This window comes from Malus sylvestris, chromosome 17 (genome assembly GCF_916048215.2).
Source record: "Malus sylvestris chromosome 17, drMalSylv7.2, whole genome shotgun sequence".
NCBI classification, from domain to species: Eukaryota; Viridiplantae; Streptophyta; class Magnoliopsida; order Rosales; family Rosaceae; genus Malus; species Malus sylvestris.
In genome coordinates, this window is record NC_062276.1 from 17156593 (window position 1) to 17164539 (window position 7947).

A 7947-nucleotide genomic window follows, 5' to 3' on the forward strand; every position below is an offset into this window, starting at 1 on the left:
TATCAGTGTATAAGTGCAACCTCAATTATGCACTCCAAATTCCAATTGTTTGACTGTTGAAAGCCAAAGTTTGTGAAAAACAAAGTAATTAAGGGTCTGTTTGATATTTCACTTGAATTCAATTTTTTTTATCTCAAAAATAATTTTTGAGTCTCAAGTCTAAAATTCTTATTTGGTAGGATTATTTGAAAAATATGAACTCAAAAACAACTTGAAATATAACTTATTTCATGAAAACATAAAAAGTTTGCTTTAAAAATTTTTAAAAAATAAACTTGCTCTTAGCTCCTCTTTTTTGGGAGAGATTTTTCCGTGTGACCGAAACATGAGGTGATACGGCACGTGTTACTATACAAATGATGATATATGTGTGTTAAAAGTTAATAACTTAAAAGATAAAATTTTCCACAACTTATATAAAAACACGTGGTGTACCATCCGTATTCTGGTCACAATGAACATTTTCTCCTTTTTTGGATCTGTTTTTTGATAGATTTTTCAGTGTGACCAACCGGTACATAAGTGGTACACCACGTGTCATTATACAAATGATGAGATATGTGTGTTAAAAAGTTAATAACTTAAAAAATAAAATTTCCTACCACTTATATAAAAACACGTGGTGTACCACCTATATCCCGTCACAATAAAAAATTTCTCCCTCTCATCTCTCTACATTGTCTTCTCTCACCCCTCTCTTTCGCTTTTCTCTGTTTTATCTCTTTATCTTTCTTTCTCTCTCTCCCCGATCTCTTCTCTCTCTCGAACCCCTCTCTTTGCCTCTCGCCGTTCTCTGTTTCTCCCTCTCGTTCAACCTTCTGTACTCTCTCTCTCTCTCTCTATGTTCTCTGCCTTGGGCCACTAGTAGAAATGAGGAAATTGGGTAGTTGCTGGCGGATTTTTTAAAAAATTGTTAGCACTTAAAACAATTTTGTCTCATCTCAAACAAGTTTTTGTAAGAAATATTTTTAAAATTATGAATATTATTTTGTAAGATACCAAACAAACCTTAGGATTATTTTTTTTCTTTTTGTTATTCAATGAAACTAATTTCATTACATAAACTCTAACATTATATTGGAATTGTCAAACATATAATAAAAACTACACAAACTACACTGAACAAATGTCACACAACTAAAAATCTTATATCACCAAAATTTAATTTCATCTCAAACTGAGCCCAAATACCCCAGAAAACAAAACCCCTAAAACAACCCAATCCTAAATCGTGAGAACTATCGCCACCACTTGAAGCAATGACACCAGCGCTCTCTCTACATTTGCTCAATAAAACATTACGGAGGAGGAGATATTTATAAAGAAAACATGGTCTCTGGTGATCAAATTGAGCATAATAGTGATTCCTCCAAGAACGTGGTAGCACTATTTTTAGAAAAATAAACAAGTTTAGAGAGGGTTCTTAAGGGAGAATTTAATTTGAGAAAAATAAAGACAAGCTTAGCGAGGGTTCTTAGGGAAGAATTGGATTAGACATATTACAAAAATTTCTCATCATTGAGAAGTACAAATTAAATTACTTTTTCTTTTTCCAAATGATTAGACTTATTAAGTCAGCATGATAACATATTGTATTCTAATCTTATCAATATTTTTCTCCTTTTAGACGGCTGTAGACAGTATAGATTTAATAGATGAGATCTATGGAAAATCTTTTTGATCAATCGTAGACATTATTTAATAAAAGTTAAGAACTGTACATCTATATATCTATATATAATAGCGTGCATGGTGTAATAATTTTATAAAGAAAATTCCTATTGTTTTAGACGGTCTTTAGAAATTATAGTTTGTAGAGATAGAGATTATCGAGATTGAATCTCGCATTGATAGAAGGAATGTCTTACATTGACTTACATGAAAACTACTTCACATATTGATAATTAGTTTTGTGGTGCAATTTTAACTTTCTTAAGAGATCACCTATGACAGATCTCGTTGGATCAATAATAGACTTTATTGTTATTCTGAGACTGAAAAAAATAGGGTTCTTACAAATTTTCCAAACCTGAAGACGCGTGCCAAGAGCCGATGACAAAAGGTCTAGGCCCTCTAGGGTCCACTTGTGCAATTTCAAAGAAAATTTCTCTCACTATCAATCATATGCACTGATATTCTCGATCAGCAATTCAGCACAAGGATGAAGGATGGGAAGCCAATTTATATGCATGTTCATTTTCTTGGTTTGCTAAAGGTTTGGAAAATATAGAGTGATGTTAGGTAGATTAAATTTGGAGATTAAAATTGTAAACTAAATGATGTGTCACAAATACAGATGAGCACGTCTATCAATGCTTAAATAGTAAGCCAATCATCGACTTATATTTCCTTTAGTTTACAAAATTTAGTCTCTCTAGCATTACTCGAATATAAAACTATGAGCCAATTTTTAAGAGGGATTCCGCTCCACTATTTGTAGGGCGAGATCCATAACATTTTCTTATTGTCCGAAATATGATTGTGTATTACCTACATAGCACTGTACACAGTGGAGCATAATTTTCGATATAAAGCTGATTATATATAAATGATGAGCTTATTTTTAAGAGGGATCCCGCTCCATTATTTATAGAGCGAGATCGATGTCGATAACATTTTCCTATTGTCCGAAATGTGATTGTGTATTACCCACACGTCACCGTACACAGTAGACGTAATTCACTATAAGAAGCTGGTTCTATACATGTGTGTGTACAATGCCATATGGAAAGCTTCATATATAAACAAACAATCACCTCTCTCTCCCATGTGCAGCTCTCATGCCAAACCCAGAAATGACAAAACAAATAAATAAATTGCACTCAGGGAGGTTGTAACCTACTAACATGGCACTAAAAAAACCAGAAAGCACGATGTCCATAAACTAGACGAAAAGTATAGAACACAAATATAAACTTTCATTTTTCTTCTTCTACATGTTTGCACCATGCATGCAGCAGCCAGTAGCACTATATTCCTAGATAGTGCATTATCTTAAACCAGCAGGTCAAGTCATGTGCACTTTTATATTTTTTGCCATTAACCCCGGATCCTCTTTATGAGCATCTTGACAATTCTCAAATTCTGTGCACTTTATAAAATTTTTATATCCTACAAAATAATCCTTTATTTCAACCCTAGATAGGAAGCCTTTATGATCTGCTTTTCACAAAGAAAATTTCACAATTAAAAGTGGGGTCGATGGAGGGACCATTTAGTTATTGGCTTTCTTGCCTAAAAACATTCGACGATGTCCTCCTCTCCCTTCTTTTGATGTTACTTGTTAGTGTCCCTTTTCGCCGACTTTGGCTCATATACAAATATATCTCTTTCCCTTTTTAGACGTTTTTACTACCAAATGTTTCTTTCCTAACTTTTCCTTTTCCTTTTTATCGGTAACTTGTATTCACGTCATAAATTATGTAAGTTCACACATATAGTTACTTGGTGGAGGAGAAACTATTGTGCTACAGTGGAAAGACTCACAAAAACATTTTGATTTTCTCATAGTCACTATCATGTGATTCACTAGTGTTAAGAATCGAACCCATAATGTGCCGTGTAGAATACGAGTTTAAAATTCGTCCCCAACCACTAGACCACTTTGTAGTGATTACTATTAATACATAAACGTGATATAACTAGTTTGCTTGTTATAAATATTTACTGATACTATACATTACGAGAGGTAATTAAAGCCTATGTATGATAACATATGGATTGTTTATACGATATGACAGTATCTCAGTAATGTGAGGCTTTACTTCCGGACATGAGTTTCATACCCTCAACATATATACTAATTCTATGCATGTACAAGTACCCATCAGACATGGCCTTAATGTGCACAAGATGTTCATATATGTTGCTTTTGATGAGTTAAACATAAAAGGAGAGAAACTGGAAGTTTCTCATCTTCCTACAAGTGAAGCACACATGGGGACCATAATATTATATCATGGATGATTTTCGTTTCATGTAACGTAAGGTGTACAATAACTTATAGAAAGTGAATGACAATTTACAGTTGAAATGTGGTAAGGAGATCTCTAATCAAATGAAGAGGTATTTGTTCTAAAAGTTGTCCAACCTTTGAAGGGTCTATATCAGTAAATATTTATATGGCCCATGTATGATTGGCTACAAACCATTAATATTAGTTACTGGCTGGTTTGGAATTGTTTTTAAAATGAATGAAAACACTCTTGGTGAAAATATTTTTGAAACCAATCCTTAGTATACGCAAGTGAACTTCTTACAGGAAGCACTTTGAGTGTTTTGAAACGCAAAAACATTTTTTTTTAAAAGCGCTTACAGTCATTTTAAAAGCACTTCCAAACGAGTTATGCATTCTTAAACTATAGCATTATATATTCTCATGTTTCTGTCATTTTAAAGAGAGAATTTAGTGATAAAAGTAATTTATGAAAGTCCTAACATAAGAGTTCAGCTTAACAATTTGTTGTTATGGAATTTAAATCCGAATTTACAGTTGAAAAGACTGACCCCGTTGATCAATATTCTTTAACAAGTTCAATTCTTCATCATTTTTTTTGTTAAACATGAAAATATTGCAATAAAACTTTTTGTAGCATAAATATACTGAAATCACATCTACACACAAATATTAATCTTTTTCTACGACTGGGTGGCCACTATCATAAAAAAAAAAAAAAAAAATGCACAATAACTTAGTTATATATATATGAAAAGAGAGACAAAGGAAGCATGTTACCACCACCCCATTCATCCCAAGAAATTAAACAAGGCACTAATTATAAACTCCAATGGGTGCCGTAAGCAATAATGCAACATTAGCTTTGCTTTGTGTGGGTAATTTGGGTTTGATTTGTGAATAAATACTAATTAATTACTTTAAAACTCTGAATTGATGCGACTTTGTTACTTCCAAATGAGGCCAGCATTCCTTTCTTTGTTTTCTTATAATATACTTCACATCAAAGACCCCGACAACATGACCAGATCTGCAGCTTATTAAAATAGTTAAAAAGAACTATTTTAATTTTCACATATTCCTCAATATTCCATGTGCACTTCACCATTCAACGTGCTTTTACAAAGTTACTATACATTCCCATGCTGTTTCTGCTGAATGATCTGTCCAGATCCCTGAAATTCAAGTAAATTTGCATTAACTAAATAAAAATTTGCTTTCTTTTTGTTTTATTTCTTATTTATCCAAAACCCAATTGACCTTTTCTAATCATGTTCAATATTTCCACCAAAACCCAGTTGCAGTCATTTACCACAAGTCTGCTGCAATATATGCAGGCCATGCATCTTCTATCAAAGATATGAGTTTACATATTTGATGAAGTCATTAGTTTAACAAAAAACATGGGGCTAAATTATAACTAAATAAATGAAATTTTAACAAAAATTGAGTCAATGTTTAAAATATCTACGAAATTATCGATATTTCCGTCGAAATATCCAAAAAATCAAGGATCGATATGAAAAGGGGGGGTGAAATGCAAACTTCACTCTATATCGGCAAGATAAAAAAAATCAATGAATATCGATGATTCACTATAGAAATTTTTCCTAAACCCATTGAACATTTCAAACTTTTTAATTTTTTTTTTATAGAAAATTTCGTTGAATTTGAATGGTTATATATATCCACCCGATTGCAAATTTTTATAATTTTCGTCGAAAACAACCGATATCGATATATTCATTGATATTTCCATAAATTTGCATATTTTAAACATTGAACTCACTTGACCTTCCCTAATCTTGTTTAATATTCCCTTCTTTTCTTTTGATATAACCGATATTAAGAGAGTAAAATCGAAAACAAGTGACAAGACCTCAAATACATTAGTACATGTTTTTAACCACTTGAGACTTTGTTGAAGTCTGTTGCTACTTGATGAAGTTATTAATTCCAACCAGAACGTGTTTCCTCAATTGACTAGGAACATTGTACTTATCAGCTCCTTCAATCACCACAAAATTGCTGTTTGAGCAAGCTAGCAAATTAGATATGGCTGGCTCAGCAATTGTTGCTGACCACTAAAATTAAAATTTCTGGACCACAAATTTTGGGACCTGGCTTATTTAAGAAAGATGTTGTCCTCTTGATTAACAATTCCAAATCTAAATACATCAAGTTGGTTTTGGTCACTAAGCTATCATAGTCTGAAGACTCTGAACAGTGTCATTGAATAACGGGAGATTCGTAAATATAACCAGAATACGCGCTCTTTTCATCTCACTTAAGTGTGATGAGCGAGATAAAAAGAGCGGAATACATCATTGGCTACGCTCAAGTTTTTATCTTTTAATAAGAGTCATGTGCATATTTTACTCTTTAACTGTATCAGTCCCACTAAAAGCATGTCTGTTTTTATCGAACTAATTAATACCTGAATATATGGATGAAAACAAATACCTCAAAAGAGGAAACAAAATAATATAACTGTCAGTTTGAGGGAAAGAAATGTTGGTGAACTATATGAGATTTTTTTGGCAAAAAAAAAAAAAAAACTATATGAGATTTAAATCATACATTTTTGGTAAGTACTTATGGGTTTTGAGTAGTGAAAGTTTTTGAGGATGATTTAGAAATCTAAAAACACATTTGTGATGAATGGATAGTTAATTTAATAAGAGTTTAACTTGGGCCTATCACAAATATGATTAACTCCCGATAATAAATATTTCGGGGCGGGGCATGACACATTACGCTCGGCGGGGTTGAGCACCGTCAGCCTCCGTCGCTTGATCATTTAGGTACCGTTTGCTACGCTGACGGGACGAAACGGAATGGGAAGGGACAGGACGGGACGGGATGAAACGGAACGGAATGAAGGTTCCGTGTTATGTTTGGTACGCACAGGACAGAACGAGACGATTGTTCCGTTTTGCGTTTGGTAAGCGCATGATGGAACAGAACCAAAAGATTAAATGATTAACTTAGCCTTATTCCGTCAGTTGTTTCATACATTGTTTATGCATGGGACGGGACGGGATGGGATATATTCAAACAAAGAAAATGAAAGGATTGTACAGTGTTTATGCGTGGGTAAGTACGAGTAGCTAGCTGATACCAACATATAAAAGAGAAAGGTAGATAGTTAAAAATGTAAATGGAATTGCTCTACATTACCATGCTACGGTAAATTGTTGTGTTTTGGAGAATAAAAAAAATTGTACAATTGCTGAGTGCGAGTATGAACTTAATGGCTGCAGTTCTCAACTTGATGGAGCTTACATCGACTATTCGGTGTAGACAGAAGAGAAGACTAGCAACATTGCAGTTCTGCCCGGACGCAGTCATCAAGTAAACATTGTTATGCTGTATAAACAAGTAGTTCACGCCATTAACATGAACAACTGGATCATGAGACTCCGGATCAACCTGAATCGCATCTCAACAAGCATGGAAAGAAAAACAAAATGCCACTATCAATTTCTACTCTCACAAAACAAATCAAATCCAAATTTGCAGGGGAATAATTCATCAACAAAAGACAATTTAGTTTCGTTTTCCTTCGTTTTCTCAGCAACCAATCATTTCCCCAAACAATTACAAGATAAAAAACGCAGAAATTTTGGAAATAGAGGTGTTAGGGTTCCAGATTCTTTCTCTTCAAATCAAACACAGAAAAATCCCAAATCATTTTTAAAAAAAAAAATTTACAGAGGTTTCGTCGGATCTGCAAATTCATTTTAATTAATTTCTGCAGCTTCGTCATCGCCCTCCCTGCAGCGTCGTCATCATCCTCCGTGCAGCGTTGTCATCGTCGTTGTCGGCTTGGCTATGGTGACGGCGCCGAAGAAGAAGGTGCAGCCATGGTTGGGTTCAGATGGGTTTGCTGGGATTGGGTTAGCAGTTGGGTTGCTGGGTTTGTGGTGGAGAAAGATGAGGCTTCAGGAGAGATGAGGTAGAAGAGAGGGAGGTTATGGGAGAGAAAGGGA